We start from the raw sequence: 19,559 nt of genomic DNA, 5'->3' as shown, positions 1-19,559 counted from the left end.
ACTTATTCCTTTCACATTCTTGAATAAGGACAGATCTAATTCCAGAAAACTGAGGAATATTTCAGCAGAAAGAAAAGAGATTTATTAAAAAGAAAAAAAAAAGGCCGAAATGAATAGAATTAAGAATGGGTTCCAACAGGGGATGAGGGGTTGGTGATAAAAACAGGAATAAGAACTCTTAATAATTTTTCTTAGAAAAATATGAGACAATATTATATTCATCAAACAAGAACAGGCTACTATGAAAAATGAACTATTGGTGAACCAGTGAATTTCTAGGAATTTAAGATACAATTGCAGGGGGAAAATGATTTTAAAATGGATTGAGAAATAAACATGATGCATCTCTCAGAGTGTGGAGTGGAGGAAAAAGAGACAAATTGTGAGAGGGAAAAATAAGAAATGGGAGAGCGAGCTCCAAAAGTTTAATGTCTGATTAATAGTAGTATCAGAAAGAGAGAACAGAGCAAATGAGGTAGGAAGAAATTATCAGAGCAACAGAAGAGACTTAGCAGGCCTCAGGGAGACAGGCAGTTTCAAAATGAAGAGGCCTGTCAAGGGCCAAACACGAGCAATGAAAACGAAATAAAAACTGGACACATAAATGTGAAATTACAGAGTGCCAAAGACAAAACTTTAAGGTCTTAAAAGTTTTCACAGGGGGAAATAAGCCATCTAAAGAGACAGAAGGAGAAAGAGGAGTGAGAGAAGGAAGAGGAGGAAGAGGAAGAAGATGAGGGAGAGGAAGAAAAAGAAGGAAGGAGAACTATTATTGTTAATTATTACTATTATTATTACTATGGCATTAAATATCATGTTAGCAACAATAGAACCAAAGAAATTTCATGCAGAATTGGTTGTTATTCCTAGACCTCATGCTTGCAAGTGATGAAAGTTGCTGCAAACATACCTTTTTTTAATTGAAATATAATTGATTTGCAATATTATATGAGTTGCAGGTGTACAGCATAGTGATTCAACATTTTGTAGGTATATTCTATTTAAAGTTATTGTAGAACATTGGCCCTCTTCCCTGTGCTGTACATTACATCTTTGTATCTTACTCATTTTATACCTAAAAGTGTGCCCCTCTTAATCTCCCTTGCTTATTTCACTCATCCCCCCCCCCACCTCTCTCCCTTCTGGCAACCACCTGTTTTGTTCTCTATTTCTGTATTTTTATGCTTGTTTGTTTTGTGTTTTGTGTTCCTCATAGAAGTAAAATCTTACCAGATACAGTAAATATTTTTTTACACAGCAAGCCATGTGGTCTCTGCCATGATCACTCACTTCCTCCATTGGGGTGCAAAAGTGGCCATAGGCAATCCGTAAATGCATTGAGATGGTCAAATTTGGCTTGTGGGCTAGTTTGCCAACACTTGGATCAATACATTAACTCTCTCTCTTTTAATTGTATTTTTAAATGTTTACTTACAGGAGCAGGAGAAGGATTATGCTTTCAATGAACCCAATCCACCCTCTTACACCTGCCGTTACTAGACACACATAGTAGTGCGTGTATCCGTGCTTCTCACGGCTAATTCTCTTCTCCATCCCATGACTTTGCACCCCATCCACTCTGATAATCGCATAGGATGTTTTCATTGGGATTGAGGGGTTTCTATTGACATATTACTGATTTCATTAGACAAAATCCCAGTAAAAAGACTAAATCACTGTTTTCAATGCTTAGGAGTAACATGAAGTGGCAAAATTTCATCAGCTTAGGACTCGTTGAAGTGAATATCATAGTGAATATCATGCAGGGTAGATGACGTCCAGGTCGTATTTACAGAACAGAAGTGAGCATGGAGCTGAAGTTGAGCCACGAAGGGGATGTTTATTTGATTGGTTGGTGCAGTCAGGATTCATTTGAGATGACAGAACTAGGGCATATGAAAAACCCAATAGATACTAGAACTAGATTCTTGAAATACCATCAAAGCAAAGTAGGAAAGGACATCCATGATATGTCAGTCAATGGCCCAAGAATGGAAAAACAGTCTCTTTTGGGTGCTTCCCACAGAAGAATCAGCTCTCTTTTTCTATACACATTCTCTATGCTAAAATTCAAATTTCTGGGACAGAGAATCCTGTGAGTGTAGCCACTGCCCACTTCTTGGGCAGGAAGAACCGACACTGATTCTTCCCTACTCCTGGACTGTATACAATATGGCTGGGTATTTCTTTAAAGAAAAATCAAGGTGCTGCTACCAGATTAGTAAAGAATAGATGGTGGGCAGGCAAAAACTAATGATGTCAGTATCTGGAAAAATGTCATCCTGAAATAACAGAGCAGGTACAGGTGTTTGGGAGTGGTGGGGGTTTTGAGTGAGAGGATAACAAAAGCGTTCCTGGTGGTCAAAATAGATCCTTTGCAGAAACATAGCCGAAAGAATCCGGAGCACCAGTTAATCAGTTCACTGGTCAGAAGGAGCAAAACATTCTAATTGGCCACTATTTTCTATAGAAAATATTCTTTGCTGGACAAACAGAAGCAACCATCAACAGGAAAGGAGAAAAGATAAAAGAAAGGCAGTGGGAGAAACAGGACAGCAGAATGCAGCAGAAGGGATGACAGGAATGGAAGCTCTGCTGATGCTGAACAGCAGTTGTTCTGACATCAGAAAAGGGAAGGGCAAGGAATTCATTTATTGAGCACCTACTGACTCCAGGTGCTAAGCTAGATCATTTCCTTTATGAGTGCATTTACCTGTTGTCAGCAATTTTGTTAAGTGTTCCTTCTCATTCTCACTTTACATATGAATTGAGGGTCATAAGAGTTAATTAACTTGCCCAGATTTCATTCGCAGGAGGTTAATTTGCAATTCAAGCTTTGTGATCCAAACGTCCACATTCACTCTATCTACACCCACCCCCTCAACAAAAGGAGCTAGAACATCTGGCCACCACATAACCCAGATTTTTTCTGATTGTGCTAGCATAGGGCAGTTCATTGGAGATCAAGCAGACTTCGGCTAAATGAGTATTTATACCTTAATGGCTCCTAAGGGCATTCACATGACATTTTAAAAAGATGTCACTCAGTACAGTCCATGGATTTAAGGTACAGGGTGGAAAAGAGCTAGGTTATTAACCTCAGAATGAAAACCATCTTTAATATAAGGTCAGCTGACTCTATTTAAAAACTCAGGCAAATGTGTTATGAGTTCCAGAATGCTTTTCATCAACAGAATTACAAATAAAAATTTTAATATGTAAACCACTTAAATAATCAGATGCAGGTATTTCTTTCTTTTTTTTTTTCCAAAAATGGCACATTCTCTGTCGATGTAAAGTAAGATTTGTTTTTTTATGTGTTTTTTCAATAAGCATTATATCTTGTGACTTATGGATAATTAATAATAAGATTGTCCATAGAGAAGACACTTGAATTTCCCACAAATTCTGTGTGTATACATGGATTTGGAGACTCCCCCATCCATTCAGTCGTTCGATCTTTCTATCAATAAACAGCTGTTGTAGGACAGGAAAATTCACAGAGACACAGTTCATCTGCCATTGTTTTATCCTCAGCACTACATGCTGGATGCACAAGGGCCAGGTTTTCTGGAACATAGTAAAAACAAAGACTGGTTTACCTGTGTTAGGCACACAGGTGGATGAATAGATGGTGGAAAAAAAAGAAAAGAGAGAAGAAAGGAGAAAGAAAAAGAGAAGGAAAGAAAAAGAAAGAAGGAAAGAAAAGAAAAAAAGAAAGGAGGGAAAGAGGGAAGGAAGGAGAAAGGGAACAAGGAAGGAAGGAAGAAAAAAATGATACCATGCTCTGGAAAAAGAAAACATTTCTTTTTATGCAACAAGTAAGTGTAGATTAGTAAGAGTATGCATGGTAAATGGACTGTGTTGTGCATATAGCGGAGTGACTAGCAGTCAAAGAGATGTGTTTTATTCTTTGCCATGGAATTTACAACCTTAAATAAGATCCTTAACCTTATGCACTTCCTTTTCCAACTTGAAAATCTTAATCCAGAGCAAAGCATGTTGACATCGTCTAAGCTTGAGAGAATGTGGACATTTGAGAAGACCTGAAACAGTTAAAGGCATGGCCAGACTTGGGAAAGGATTGCTGGGGCCACAGGCTTTCCCAGTGTGTGACCTGCAGGCACGCACCTGGGCACGGTCAGGTTACAGCTCACTCCTTCCCGCCCCCAGGTCAGGCCCTGGTCGATGATAGACCCAGGACCCTCCTTCATTAACTATACCAATCACCTAAAGCAACAAGAGGGCATTAGGGAATATTGGATGTCACTCAGCCTCTCTTTAGACTTCCTTTCCCTTCAATTATTTCAAAAGAAAAACACTAACTTTTTAAAGTCAAAAATAACAAAAGGAAAGCCCTTTAAAGAAATAGATATCTGTAAAGATGAAGTAATGACTGCCTGGACTTTTAACTGCCCTGTATTTGCTGCTAAATGTGATGCTAGGTTGAATACAGGCAGTGCTGGATTATCGATTCCCACTCATTTGTCCCTCCCGATGCCTCATTTAGAAAATATCCATGATCAGTTACCATCTGGTTTCACAAAGAAACTGTTTGGAAATTCTTATTTAATTCTCTTTTACTTAGAATTATTCTGTTGCCGTTGTAATTGTTGTTCCCTAAATCTAAGGAGCTAGAGGATATTTAAAAACATTAACGCTTCTTTCCTACTCAAGGAGTAGTTTTTCTCCAGAGAAGTCTCTAAATCACCCATGGCTCTTGGGAATTTGCCGCATCAAAGAGAAAGAAGGGATGGTCTCTGTTAGCCAATGGGAATTGCAGGTGCGTGGGATGGGCTCCCTCAAGCTAAGAACTCGATGACTCAATTACAAGTTTATAATCTTCCTCATGCAAAAATGTGTCATGAGGACTTAAATATAACAGAGGTTTTGCTTTCCCTTACATCAGGAAGTAGAAGTCAGAAGATAAACTCATGGAATTTGATTTTCCTAATTCAGTCACTGTTAATCTATACACATTTTCTTTGTCCTCTCTTGTTTCATTTCATAGATCCCGTCAAAATATTACTGAATGATGTTTACAGTATCAGACTTAGAATATCACTTAACATACTTTCTTATCTGAATTTCTCATCAACCCCTTGATGTCTGTATTGGTAATATTAATATCCCCATGAGGATACAAATGCCGGAGAAGTTATGACTTGCTCAAGATCCATTGGGAAACCCACTCTACTTTAAACTCAAAAAGTCCATTTTCTTGCTACCACAGCGTCCACAAGAGTGAAGCCTGACTTCAGTACCTGCTGGACCAATCTTCTTAATGCTTTATCCTTTCCTATCTTCTTCTTGGTATCTAGTTACTTTTTATTCCCCAAGTCAACCCCAGACTGGCCCTACTGCCTAATATACCAAGCTCTGAATTTTTTACCATACACCATCATTTTTGACAGTTCCATTTCCCATTCTCTGTGCTCGCCCTCCTTACAAGATGATAAAAATCTAATATGAAAACTTAATTGCACAAATATGACCACATGATAACAGCTTAATTACCCAAATCATGTTTTATATATTTTTTTCAGTTAAGCAGAGTTCTCCTAAATAAGAATCTTAACCCAATAAATTTATGGATGATGAAAACTGAAAACTCAGTGGTTTGATAATCTAGTTTAAATGGATAAATTCCTTAAAAGACACAATATACCAAAACTCACTCAAGAAGAAATAGGTGATCTGACCTACATCTATTAAAGAAATTGAATTGATAATTAATAACTTTCCAAAACAGAAAACACTGTGCCAAGATGTGTTCACTGGTGAATTTGACCAATTAAGGAAGAAATTTTACCAGTTTTCTACAGTCTCATCAGAGGATAGGAGCTGAGTTTATACTTTCTAATTCACTCTATGAGACCAGTATTACCCTAATACCAAAGTCAGAAAAATACATTTGAAGGAAACAGCAGAACACAGATGCAAAATTCAGCAAAATATTACCAGATTGAATCCAAAAAAGTATAAAAAGAATTATATACCACAACTAATTGGAATTGAATCTATATATGCAAGACTAGCTCAACACAGAAAATCAGTTTTGTAATCTATCATATCAACAGGCTAGAAAGAAAAATCACATGATCATATAAATAAATGCAGAAAAAGCTTTTGGCAAAATTCAACAGCCATTCATGATTAGGGACTTTCAGTAAACTAGGAATAAAGGAAAATTTTCTCAACCTGATAATTTACATAAAACCTACATTTAACATCATACTTAATGGTGAGAATATCAAAGCTTTCCCACTAAAATTAGGTAAAAGACAAAGCTGTACCCTTTCACTTCTTTTCAATGTAGATTGCTTTGAGAAGTTTGAACATTTTAACAATATTAATTCTTCCACTCCAAGAACACAGGATATCTTTCCATTTCTTCATTGACCCATTAATTTTTCAGAAGCATGCTAGTTAGTCTCCACGTGTTTCTGTTTTCCCATTTTTCTTTCTGTAATTAATTCCTAGCTGTGATAAATAAATGATAGAAAACTGTTGCGATCAGAAAAAAATGGTTGGTATAATTTCCAGCCTTTTAAATTTGTTGAGGCTTGTTTAATGTTCTAGCATGTGATCTAGCCTAGAAAACATTTCATGTGCGCTTGAACGTGTATTATGGTGTTTTTGGATATAATGTCTTGTGGATATCTATTAAGTCCAATAGTTATTGTATTATTTAAGACCACTGTGGACTTACTGACTTCCTGTCTGGATAATTTGTGCATTGATGTAAGCTTTCTCTCACTCTTTCAGTTGAGACCAGTTTCTTTGCTTTCTCATTTTGCTTAGCTTTCTCTATCTCTATGAATTTAAGTGAATCAGTTAAGTATCACTGTAGTTTAGGAGTGTCCTTAAATGGGAGCATCCCTATGCAGAATGCTATTGCCCAGTGCCTTTGGATGTAGAGCTAGGTTTGACCTGGATACAAGTCATGTTTTTCCTCAGGGTGTGCTCGTAGCTATCACCTTGTCAGGAGGCAGGGCTGGTGAAGGAGAGGCTAAGGCTGAAGGACGTCTTCTCTTATGCTCAGCGGCTGTCATGAACCCATCAGGGGTGGCGGCAGATCCCTAGTTGCTGATGCAGAAGCCCTGAGGGTTGGTTCCAAGCTGTCTCTGTTCCCTTTAAGTGTGTGATTCCCCTCTCCCAGCACTGGGAACCACGACCCAGAGGGGAGAAGTGCTGAAGCAAGAGGAGCCCTTGCACACTGTCAGCTCATGATGCAGTGTGGTCTGCAGCTTTTCAGCTAGAGAGAGAGGTCTGAGCTTCCTCCATTGCACTGTCTGGGCAGGTGCCAGCAACTGCTGCCTTTGCCTGCTCAATCACAGCCTCACGTTCCAGTCCTCTTCGCCCCTCGCAGCTGATCACTCCCCCAGCTTCTGCCACATTCACCCTGTTGTGGAGCCAGCTGGAGTCCGTGGGCTGTGAACTGGGTTGTGGGCTGTGGTGGACCAGCTGTCATCAGAGTTCCAGGATGCTTCTGATGCACTGCCTGAGTGCCACCAGTGGCCACCCTTGCCCCACTCAGGTGCCTCCCCAGGTCTGAGTCACCTCTGCATCCTATGGCCAAGCTCTCTCCTTGGTCATGGCAGCTTTAGGCCCCATGCAGAACTGGAATGTGGAGTAGATGGGGCAGCATTTGCGTGGCTCAGGCAGGGGCTTGCACTGGGAGGTCGTGGGAAACCAGGCAACCACCAGAGCACTCTCAGTCTGCTCTCTCTGCTTCGCGTTGGGGAAAGTTAACATGCGTGTGTTCCTCACCAGTGGAGCCTAGGTTTCCCATCATTCTCTTCTTAGTCCCAGCAGCCGTCCAACCAGCCAAGGGGGCTTGTCTTCCATATGTTGGACCCCAGGGTGGGGGCACCCAGTAAGTCTCTCAAACTGCTTACTCCCCCGGCTGAAACTCTGCTTATGTAATCCTCCTTTTCCTCTGAGTCCCCCTCCCCCCAACCCAAGGTCCCAATCTGATTGCTTCTCTTTCTTTCCTGTCCTATTCTGTGTAGATCTTTCTTACAACCTTGGTTGTAAAGGAGTCTTTCCACCAGTTTCCACTTAGCTTTCAGTGAGAACTGTTCCATATGCATATGTATTTTTGATGTGTTCATGGATAGGTGGGCCATGTGAACTCTTTTAAGAATGGCATAAATACAAGAAAACACGATCAGCCACAAAATCTCATTTTAAGTCCCTCTTACGTCGTATCTTCTAATGCCACATGTCTCAAAGAAAGTTACACTGTGAAGCCCAAAGTTAAGAGAGGGGAAGCACCCTTTACCTTCTGTAAAAATACTTCAGAAGTATATAGCAGAGAGTGTGGATATAAATAAGATGAAGAATTGGGGCCAATTATTCTCCCCAGTATTATACAAACTTACATATACACATATCTAATATTTATATATGTAATCTTGATATATATTTATAGAAAACATAAAACAAAAAGATGTTACTTTCACTTTAATTTTTAATGTACTTAATTACAATAGGCAATGTTAACCAGAATATGGAAAAACTCAATGTTAAAAAGAATATGGGCAAATATCCTTTGGCCCAGTAGTTCATTAGCATAAAGTAAACATAGCAGATGTAACCAGAGATGCACTCAAAAATTTAGTTCTGTGATTGTTCATTGCAATATTATTTATATTAGAGAAAAATGGAGTCAACCTCCCCATATTCCGAGACAGCACTCTCTCTTCTTCCTGTATTTAATTTGGCCTAGCACAGCCAACATTTCTCATTATTGCGTATGATGGCTTGCAACTTTGGCCAGATAAGAGAAATGCATATTTCCCCCATTAAGTCTTCTAAAACTATTTGAGTTCATTACTTAAAAAAAAAAAAAAAAAAAAAAATCATTGATTGACTGTCTACTGAATTTTAGGAATAAATTAGTCATCTTTCTTCTAACTTTGAATTGCTCAGATAAACAGCAGAAGTCTTTGGAGAGAGTGTGTGTATAAGTGTCAGCAGTGGATAAAAAAGTGCCCTGGTAGATAGATTCACATTCTGGGTAATAAGAGGTCCACATACAAGACAACTGACTCCGCCGGAAGAATGAGGGCAGAGCCCTCCAAGGGGAAGGGTTGAAATCTAGACTTTGGTCGTAAATGTGATAAGAATGGGAAAAGCTTAGCAAGGGTTAATCAGTAATGGCCACTTTGAAAATGTCAAGGCTACTTTAAGGTCTGTGCTCGTGGCATTTGATTGACATTGCTCTCCACTTCTGGAGAGAAAAAGGAGTGCCCTTTTCTAGGTCCAAAGCCTCTGGAAAAAAAAAGGGAAGCCGGCTTTGTTAAGTGACCCTGAAGCGGGGACAGGGATAGAATCCAGGTTACCTGATGAGCTGTAGAGGGCCAAAGTTTGCTTCTTATTCTGGCTTCTAGTTCTGGGTCCTGGTTTTAATTTCTATTGTACCATCCTAAATAAAATTCTATAGGAGACAGAGAAGATAAGGGTCCATTCACTTATCACAGTTGAAAAAGGAAACTAATTGCAATTCAAAATCTTCCTTATTTCAGAATATCCAAAAGATGAACTCGTAGAAAAACATTGGCACCAAAGGGTCACTGTTAAAAGCAGAAGGCTATCAAACAGGTGGCAAAGACCTTGGGAGACTCGTGTGTTCTGTATTGTATTCTTCCTTCCGTTCATCCATGTATTAATTTGTTTAACAAATAAAATATTGCAACAAATATAGGAAAGCTTGACTCCATAATTTCTTTTAGATGGTTTAGGATCATAAGAAAATTGTTTAGGATCCTAATGGATCGGATCAACATTGGCAGGGAGGGTGGTAAGCCATCTTCAAATCAAAGTCCATTCATGCCCTTGCTTAATTGGTTCACAACACTGCCTTTAAGACACAGGCATCTGCCCTTCAATCTCCATCACAGGGGATTCAAAAGACCAAGTCAGGGACCCAGCGCATCAGAAATTGTCGTTCAGTCCTAAAAATATAAACAAGTGGAGGCTCCCCTGAGCCCAACAACTCACCACTTCTTCTGATTAATTTTGAGTAAGAACGGGCTTCGCCTGGCTGAGCAGGGACCCCTGGTTTGAGCAACATCAGCGAAAAGAAACTCATCTTTATCTGGAATTAACTACAAATTCAATTAGAATAAAAATCTTAGCCCACCTCGTGGAAGAGATTTTACACAAAGAAAACCAGATGTTTCAACAGCATTGAGAGTACTTTGCCCAGCAGTCGAAGGAATTTTCCATCTTGTAAGCCCAGTCACTGGAGGAAGTGATACAGATCCAAGCTTCCCTAACACACAAAACAGCTTCCAATTCCCATGCTCCTTTAATTAGATTTACTTCTTTAACCAAAGTAATATTGGAGGAGGGGAAGGGCTTGACTTAATAGTATGTTTGCAAGTTTAGAGAAGATGGAAGCGTAAGAGGCTGAGGTCTGTTTGGAGATTCTCTTCTTGATGAAACATCTCTTATTTATTGTGGGTTTTTTTCAGTTGGGGGTGGGGGAAGGAATAAAATTAATGACTAGAGTTTGTGCTAAGGTCATACCTTCGTTCTATTTCCAGCTTCAAACAGAGTATAAGGCAATGGAGCACAAATGGATAAAGAAATTTAAAACAGACACAGAGGTTTTGCAGCATTTTTTTCACCCAAGGACAATAAAGGTGGAGAATGACCTGTGAGGCATGGCTATGAAGGAAGACACAACAGGATCACTCGCACCACATGTGGGAAAGGACACTTCAGCTAAAAAGGACCCAGGTGGGCTTAAATGATCTCTGCTTGGTTTCTGGAGATGTGTTAACTTTGTATTCGTTAAGCCTGCCTTAATTTCTATTTGTTTAACCAGAATAGAGAGAGAGCCCGAGAGACAAAGGTAAGCTTTTGCAAGGAAATGGTAGTGAATTTTAAAGGCTAAAATCCAAGGGGCCATTCAGCATTCTGTAGTTGTGTCTGTCACTCAGTTAGATGAAACAAACCCACGTGTGGCATAATTGCCACCACTACCATGTTCAAGGGTATCATATCTTTGGACTTGTCTCACTATGATCAGAAGAGTCTCCTAACAGCTATTTCTAGTTTGGATGAATTCACCCCACAAAATGTAATAAGAGTGAGGTTCCTGAAATACAAATCGGGCCGTGAAAGTTGTTTAAAATTGTTAAGGCTCCCCATCTTAAGGAACAATACGCTTGTCCTTTAATTTTTTCACCACCTCCTCCTCTTTCCTGGGCCATTTCTGGTTGCACATTGTCACTCTCAATCCACTTTCCCTGAATGTGTGAAAACTCTTCCTCAACTCGTCATCATCCATTCAATGTATTTTAAAAATTATTTATTTGATGCCTCCTATGTGCCAGGCACTTTTATAGTCTCTGGGAGTGGAGTGATAAACGATAGGTAAAGTCTCTCTGACCTCATAGCTCTGTCTTCTAGTAGGGGAAGAAAGACCATAAACACATCCGCCAATGGGGACAAAGGCAGATGGTGAAGAGTACTGGGAAGAAAAGTGAAGAAGAGAAAGAAAATAGAGTGAAGCTTAGAGTTGTCAGAGAAGGTAACACTGGAGTTATTTAAATCAAGTGAGGGAGGGAGAGGATGCGAAGGCTGCAGCCTGGGTACCACCTTAGATCATGTAGAACCTTGGAGGTCGGGGGCCAGCCATTGATGCTTTTAAAAAAAACTCTCTAGGGTATTCAATGTTGAGCTAAGAAATGTGGTATCAAACCCAGCTAGGGGCTTTTGTTTCAACTCTGAGTGGCATGGGAAATCGCAGTGCAGAAACAGCATGGTCTTACATGTACATTCTCTTCTACTGGTCTCTGAGAAATGACTGTGGAGGGCAAGTGTGGAAGCAGGGACACTAAATAGGAGGCTATTGCCCTTGACCTGAAGATAGAAAAAGACTAGACTAGGACTAGTCCGGGGTCGTATTGGACTAGGAGGGTTTTATTGGATATAGTGACAAACTATATGGTCAGATGTGAGCTATGCGTTGAAGGTGGAGCCCACAAGATAGCATCATGCAATGGTGATATTCAGTGAAATGTGATAAAATTCATCAACGCATCAGCTACAAATTCTTCTGTTTTCCTCCAGTCCCCAGGTACACCATCAGGGGAGTGCTATGAGGCATAAAAGGCCAAGCCCCGTGAACTGATTCTATGAGATGGAGGTAATGCCAAGAAAGAAATGCAGAGCAGAGAGGCTGTGTGTTGGTGGCAGCTAAACAAGGAAGGGAAAGGAGCGTGTGAGGCCAAGATGGAAAGTTTGGTTTGGTGTGTTTAAGGAAAGGGGAGTTAGAGGGTCCTGGGAGTGTAGACTCTGGACTTGAACATTCTTGAATGTCTGAGAAAGATATGATGAAAAATAAGAATTTCTCTCTAGTGGTTCTTTAAATGTCACACAAGACATACTTTGATATAAAGATATAAAGTAAGGAACACATTTGACTTAACATAAAGCCTGGCATACAGTTAGCCTCTGACAAATGTTAGAACTTTTCTTGTAGAAATTGAAGAGTTAGGAAGTACTTTTAAAATTCGTATTCTGCTTTCATTACATCTTGACTACAGCTAGTGAAAGAAAATAGACAGGTATCATTATGTTCAGTTAACCGAAAGGGAGGTAAGCTCAGAGAGGCTGACTATACATCTAAGCTTATATAAGATTCAAATGTCACAGTCAATTTTTTTCCTTATTGATGTATAGTCAGTTACAATGTGTCAATTTCTGGTGTACAGCATAATGTTTCAGGCATACACACACATACATATATTCCTTTTCATATTCTTTTTTATTATAGGTTACCACAAGATATTGAAAATAGTTCCCTGCGCTATATGGTATCAACTTGTTGTTTATCTAATTTATATATAGTAGTTAGTATTTGCACATCTTGAGCTCCCAATTTATCCCTTCCCACCCTGTTTCCCCTCTGGTAACCGTAAGTTTATTTTCTATGTCTGTGAGTCTGTTTCTGTTTCATAAATTTGTTCATTTGTGTCTTTTTTTTTTTTTTTTTTTAGGTTCCAAATATGAGTGATACCATACGGTATTTTTCTTTCTCTTTCTGGCTAACTTCACTTAGAATGACCATCTCCAGGTCCATCCTTGTTGCTTCAAATGGCATTATTATTTTTTATGGCTGTGTAGTATTCCATTGTATAAATATGCCACAACCTTTTTATCCAGTTCTCTCTTAAATGGACATTTAGGTTGTTTCCATGTCTTAGCTACTGTGTATTTTTTTTTTAGTATAAGTATAATAGAACTGAGATGTTTCTAGCCCTATTAATATTTTTGAGTTGTTGGCTTTCTCAGCTCAGACATATATGAGGAAACACAAAAATCAAGGAATTCACCATTGTGTCCCTCCTAGGGTCCTGAGGTCCCAGGTCAGTCTAACTTTTCTCTCCACCTTTTAGGTCTTATGTTTGTTTTATATATAATTTCCAGGGTACTATCAGTAAATAACAGGTGTAGTAAAGAAAAGTATGTGTTCTCCACCTTCAGCAGAATTTTTTAAATGAGCATCTGATTTACTAGGGTAAAAACAGAGGCATCACTCAGTAATATTTGCTAAGAAGTCTGAGTATCTCACTGCCACCATTCATCTTTAGGAGAAGACTCTTTTTCCATACCATGTGGAGGCTTAAACTTAATTAACATTTTTATTTTAAAAGACTAATGTGTTAGTTATGGTGGATCTACAAATTCACCTCAAATCCCTGAAGAAGCAATTCCCTGAGTCCTGTCTGTGCATGGAAGTCATCGTTGCCCCCGGCATCTCACGAGGCTGCACATCTCATAAGGGGACCTGGAGGACAGGCGAACCAGGAATTTTTACCTTTTAATTTCCCTCATTATGTAACTGCTGAACAACACTTGGTTCAGAAGCTGCTAAGACGAATTTACATCTCACTGGACCTATTCCATTAACTATAAAAAGGGCGCTCATCCCTGGCAGCAAAATGATACCATAAATGAAGATATGGACTCTGCGTCTATGAATGTATCTGATGATCATGTCAACCACAAAATTTGGTCTACTTTGTTGTTTCAGACGTTTATTTTCCCAAGGATTTAATGCTTCTTCCCAATGAAGAATGGCAAAGAGGATCCGATGCAAATTTGATACAGAATGGTTTAAAGTGTGGCCGAACAACCGGGTGATAGTGAAAAGGTCAATTAGCCAATGGGCTGGTTTGTCATGATGGCAGGAGCGAATTATTTTAAATGATTTTCCACACTAAATTTTCCAGATGTTTTGGCTACGGGCCAAGATAATTAATATTGCTAATCACTGGCTAGAATTATGTTGGCAGGCTAGCTCACTGAACTGGGAATCGGAACTTTGAGTTGGGTTGTTGGTAAGCCTTGTGAATTATGTTTAAATGAAACATGCTTGTCTCATCACTGACCCAGACCAAAAATTTGCTGTGGTACTTGAGATGATTACTCATTTGACATCATCAGAAAGTAAATCTACAAAGATGCCATGTTTTTTGTCTAATTTTTCTTCCCTAGAGAGAGCTGTCTACACTCATGACAAATTTGAAATGCAACACTTTCATCTTTTAGAGTTTTCTGTGGAAAAATGTAAAAGACAGATCCTCATAAGTGGAAAGGGGAAAAAAAGTATGTGTGTATTTTCTTCCCCAAAACTTAAAAATGGATGTATGGATTTTGCTGAACCATTAAAATAGTCATACTTTTGACTACCTAGAAATTATCAAAACTGTTGTATTTGTGTTGTTCTCATTTCTAAATATAATAACGCTGCTTAAAATGCTCATGGCACGCATTTACTTTAGTTAACTCTACCTTGTAAAATGCATAGATCACACTGCATACACTTTCTGAGTTTGTTTTAAACTAAGATATAAGCATTCCATGCCCACTGGTAGAGCACAGAAAAAAAGTCAAGACATCAAGAAAGAGCAACCAAAACTGGGACAGAAACGTGCCATTTGGATACACTTTGGTACACACTTCCACACATTCTACCCAGTCTCCATTCCCTTTTCACGGACCCCGTGACAAGAGGGTATTACGATTTTTGCTGACATCAGTGACCTGGCATCTCTGATTTATTCCCTGCTTCGGTTTACAGAGGAATAAACCGGTAATTAATTATATATCAGAACATGAGAATCGACCTGACAATAATGGACAGGCTAAGAACGCTCTATTTACATATGTAGGTTATTTAAAATATGTCTTGTTAAATAAATATTTAAAATACCTCCTTATTTAGCTTATAAACTGTTTGGACTGAGACTGCAGGGTGTCTCGTTGCAGAATGTTCGAAAGAGTAAGAGAATTGAAGTAGATTTTCATCTCTGCCTGACCTGCCAAATCTGTCTGTGCCTGGCGGGGCACACAGAAAGCCTCTTTAAAGAAAACAACAACATAAACTATCTTGCCATCGAAATATATAATATTGGGAGAAAGATGATCATTGGAAAACCATAGAACTTACCTTGATCTTGAGAGCACGTAGAACAAGGGATCTGGGCATAAATAAACCACAATCAACATGACCACCTCAGAGAAGGGAGTTAAGCAGACAGGAAGTGAGGGAAACAAATGATTTCGCAACAAAATGTTCTCCTGGCTCTATGTTGTTTGCTATGTCCAGAATTCTCTTTTAAGGAGGAGGAAAAAAAATGCAGAACTTAGAGTTTTCAGCATCTCTCAAATCAGCACAACCGTCATAGTAAGGAGAATGCATGTGGGGAGGCAGACAGAGTGGGGGGGCAAACCCCTTGTACTTTTCAGGACAGCGAAACCCCAAATCCATCAGGGGCCAGCCACGCGAGGCGTTCAGCTTATTTGTGGTGCTCTGAAAGTCAGCTGTTTTCCTGGAGGGTCTGTCTGTATACCTGAAACAGCCAGGTTTCTTTCTCCCAAGCATATTTGTTCCCTGCCGGATGGGATCACAAACCTATCAATTGCTAATCCACCAGGGGGAGCAGTTCACCAGCACAAAACAAACCTTCCCCGAAGGAAGTCACCGAAGGTGCCTCTTCGTCTCAACGTGCAGGGCTGACAGCCACCCTGATTTTTATCTGTTCTGTGAGACGTGGCACTCCTGTGCCTAACACTGATTTCATATGCCTAACCCCACGCTGGTGGGACCTATGCCTCGCCGTCACGGGCACACAGACACACAGCAGACTTCGCAGTAGGACGTGAAAAGGGCATTGTCCTGTACAGAAATTCCTTGTTATTTATTTTTTTTTTTTATAGGCAATAACTTAGCCTCTGCTTATCCAGCAGCTTTTGTGTACAAAACCAATAGATTTATCAAACTACTTACTCTATCCTTATTGAAGGGCAGTGATGAAATTAGGAATCTGATCTTCAGCCAGGAGTGTGTGTGTGTGTGTGTGTTGGTGTGAGAGAGAGAGAGACGGACTCACAGTCTTGAAGCGCGGCCCCTACCACTTGCTGGCACCACCACTTCTTTCTTCAGCCCTTTCCCTTCCCTTTGGCCAGACCCTGGGGCCGGACGGGAAAACAGCTCTCAGAGGAAGGTCCCTGTGGATGATAAGCCCTTTGTGTACAAGCTCAGACTTTGCCACCAGCCTGTCCAAACGAAACAGCTGAGGACTTCAGTGGATCTATGTGTGGATAGAGAACCCCAAGTTTGCTGATGAAGAAGGACACCCAGAAGCGTATAGTAGCCGCTAAGTATAAGTGATTTTAAATGGTTTTGAAATCCACAGTAGGAACTGCTCTAGGAAAGCCAAGTTTTACTTTTAATAATAAAGGTCTGGCCCCTTATCCTAAACCTCTTTCTAGGTAGTAACAGTTCCCCCTGCCGCGTAAGATGTAGGCTCTGGGTCAACAGCCCAGAACTCAGCTGGGAACTTGCTAGACATGCAGAACCTTGGGCCCCATCCTAGACCTCCTGAATCAGAACCTTCCTTTTAACAAAGCCCCCGGTGATTGGAGAATACGTTGAAAGTTGACATCTGGCTCCCAGAGACCCTGGTCTCAATACGATTCCTTCTGTTAGGACTCAGATGGGTTACGAGATGCATCCTTCGAAGTAGAATGCGTAGATGTCAAGACTGTCACGTGACCTTATGGTACTTGCAACCAACTCGAAGTAGCAGCATGAAAGCAGAGAGTTCAGTCTTTCCAGTAAAATAGAAACAAACTTAGCTTCCAGCCACATCTGGCGCCTACCAGTTCTTCCTCTCCTCATTTGTATTTAATCTCCATTGGGGGTTAGTTAAATGAACACCTGACACTCCGAAGGTTCAGTTGCTTTTCTTTCCCTGCAGAACTGAGTTTCCAATCAATGAATATTACCCAGTGATTAACTTTTTTTCCACTCAACTTCGCTACTCTTTTATTTTTCTGTTTTCTTTTTTGTTTTACCACTTCTAAATAAAACATGGAGAAAGAAATCGTGCGTCTCCAGTCTGCCTGTATGCGTACTCATGAGTTGCTTTGTTGAATGATTTTTGAAAATAGAGAAAGTTGAAAAAACTAAAAGTCATCATTTGGGATTTTCATTGAAATTCGGAGACCCATCTTTCATGTTGCTATATGAAGGATATCAAGGATAATCCAAGGAGGGGGTTATTCATTCTTGAGAACAAAACAGGAAATACCCAACTAGAAATACCTAAGAATGAGAGAGAGACAGGCTAAATTCCAACCAGCACATCTGTTAATCCTATCACGGGAACACTGTCACAGCTGGATGGCGTGAGTGACAGGTATTCGTGTGGTAGATCCATGACAGATTATCTTCTCTTTCTCTGAGGCACAGGATTTGTGGGGCAGTTGTCCCGAATGCCCATTTTCTTGCCGGCCATTTGTATTAGTGTTTGGCAAAGGTGTAATGTGATATTCTGAATCTGGGCAGAAATTCATTAGAAAGTAAAACTCACCTGGATATCCGCTGCTTAGTCACCAAATTGGATGTAATCTCTTCTGAAGAGGATCAGTGATGGAGGAATGACCGTATGGGGTTTCTTTCCTGGCAGAGCAGAGGTTTGATATGGCAGGGGAGTGGGAGAGCTGGTCTCAGGCTGAGGTCCCAGCTTTGCTCAGGTCTGATTGATTCATCCCCCAACCTTCCTAAAGAGAAGAGCACCTCTGGGCGATGGGGATGGGGATGGGGGTTGGGGGCGAAGAGGGGGGACACTGCATTGCTGAATCTGAACACTTTGGAAGCGGGAGGTTGACTTGCAATGAGGAAGCTCATCTCCAGAGGATCTTTGACAGCTTCCCCCAGATCTTCTTTCCTGCCCTTCCAGATGGTCCTCCTCATGCTGTTTCCTCTCGAGGGTCTCCCATTCAGTTTTCAAAGGAAATAGCTCCATTCCAAGGAATGAACTGAAGAGAAGTACATACTTGTTACTCCAGATCAATGTCAAAGCAACTGTAGATTTAATAAAATGTAAATGACTTGCCTATTTACCCCCATCCCTACATGAACATCATTGTTTTATTCTGTAGGCCAGATACCTTCATACATACTTGGTTTATACCCCAGGACATCATGTTTAATCTCGCTGAACTTCCAAATAGTCAACGGAAATTCAAACAGATGAAATGGGATGGCCTCCCCCCACCCCAATTTCAATTACAAGCTTCCGTGAGACCTGATAATGACCATGCTAAATTATCACAAGAATGTCTAGTTTAGTAGAATTTCATCTTGACTAGTAATTGCAGAAAGAGGGAGATGGCCCTCATCTTATTTCAGACTTGTGGCCAATGCCCCAGAGAGTGAGACCCTCAAGGGCTGGGAAGCGAACAGAAGACACCAGGCCTAGTCTGCATTTGCTTGCTCTGACCTGAAGTCCAAAGGGTGAGCATCTCTGTGCTGCAGAATATTCGTGATGATTTAGGTGGAAGAAAGGAGTCTGCTCTCAAGAACACAGCTCTCTCAGTTCCTCCTGGGTTTCTTAATTTTTACAGCCATCATCAAGGAAGAAAAAGTTCTTTCCTCTCTTGTCAAGCACTAATATACAAGCTGAATAATTAGTCTGACTTATCACTGCTCTTGTTTTAAGCCACGGAGCCACATTCGCAAATATCAAAGTACTTTGCAAGATGAAAACAACCTCAGACATGTAGGAGTGAAGTACTGCCAACATCTAGGAGAGAAAATAAAATGTCTTTCATTCTTTCATTCCATCTCTGGACCAAATGTCTTCGGAGAGAAACTTTTCCTGGAATGGGATAAAAATATGGGAAGTCTGAATACAGCTCGTAACTGGCTTTAATTAATATCCTTTTTGGCCTTCTGAAAAAAAAATTAAAAAAAGAATCCAAACTGTGAGAGGAGTTGGGACTAAGCTTTTCTCTTATCCCTGTAACTGCTTCCAGTCTGCAAGGGAAGAGGATGAATCGGAATGAAGAATGATTCTTGTGATCACCCTTAAAGAAATGCCTTTCCGTGGCTCAATTCTGCTGCATTTTACCCCAGACTTATTTACAAGTCATCTGTGATAAAAAGGCAAAAAGAGTTTAGGGGGAAAAAAAAAAAAACTGAAGGATCTTCCAGAAGAAACAAAACTTGCATTCTTAGGAAGTTT

The 19,559-nt window shown here is 40.1% G+C and overlaps 2 long non-coding RNA genes across 5 annotated transcripts in view; one reads left to right on the top strand and one right to left on the bottom strand.

The window, feature by feature from the left end:
- The window catches only part of LOC123619077 (uncharacterized), a 66,482-nt gene extending 47,376 nt beyond the window's left edge, over nucleotides 1-19,106 (bottom strand). The window contains exons 1-3 of one of the 2 annotated variants that reach the window (XR_006727612.2): nucleotides 18,816-19,106; nucleotides 15,476-18,351; nucleotides 13,713-13,810 (exon numbers count right to left, since the gene is read on the bottom strand). This is a non-coding gene — a long non-coding RNA (uncharacterized LOC123619077). The remainder of the gene's footprint in view (nucleotides 1-13,712; nucleotides 13,811-15,475; nucleotides 18,352-18,815) is intronic. The other variant, XR_006727611.2, reaches the window with a different exon arrangement.
- On the top strand, nucleotides 4,724-15,469 carry LOC123619076 (uncharacterized). Of its 3 annotated transcripts, none has more exons than XR_012502638.1 (3): nucleotides 4,724-10,424; nucleotides 10,557-10,752; nucleotides 11,431-15,469. It is a non-coding gene; the product is annotated as an uncharacterized LOC123619076 (long non-coding RNA). The 3 variants fall into 3 exon arrangements; XR_012502636.1 differs by having other exon boundaries at nucleotides 11,428-15,469; XR_012502637.1 differs by having other exon boundaries at nucleotides 10,557-11,548; nucleotides 12,091-15,469.
- Nucleotides 19,107-19,559: the final 453 nt, after the last annotated feature.

This window comes from Camelus bactrianus, chromosome 27 (assembly GCF_048773025.1).
Source record: "Camelus bactrianus isolate YW-2024 breed Bactrian camel chromosome 27, ASM4877302v1, whole genome shotgun sequence".
Classification (NCBI taxonomy): Eukaryota; Metazoa; Chordata; class Mammalia; order Artiodactyla; family Camelidae; genus Camelus; species Camelus bactrianus.
Note: the sequence above shows the minus strand (reverse complement) of the source record. Positions and strands in the feature narration are given on the sequence as shown.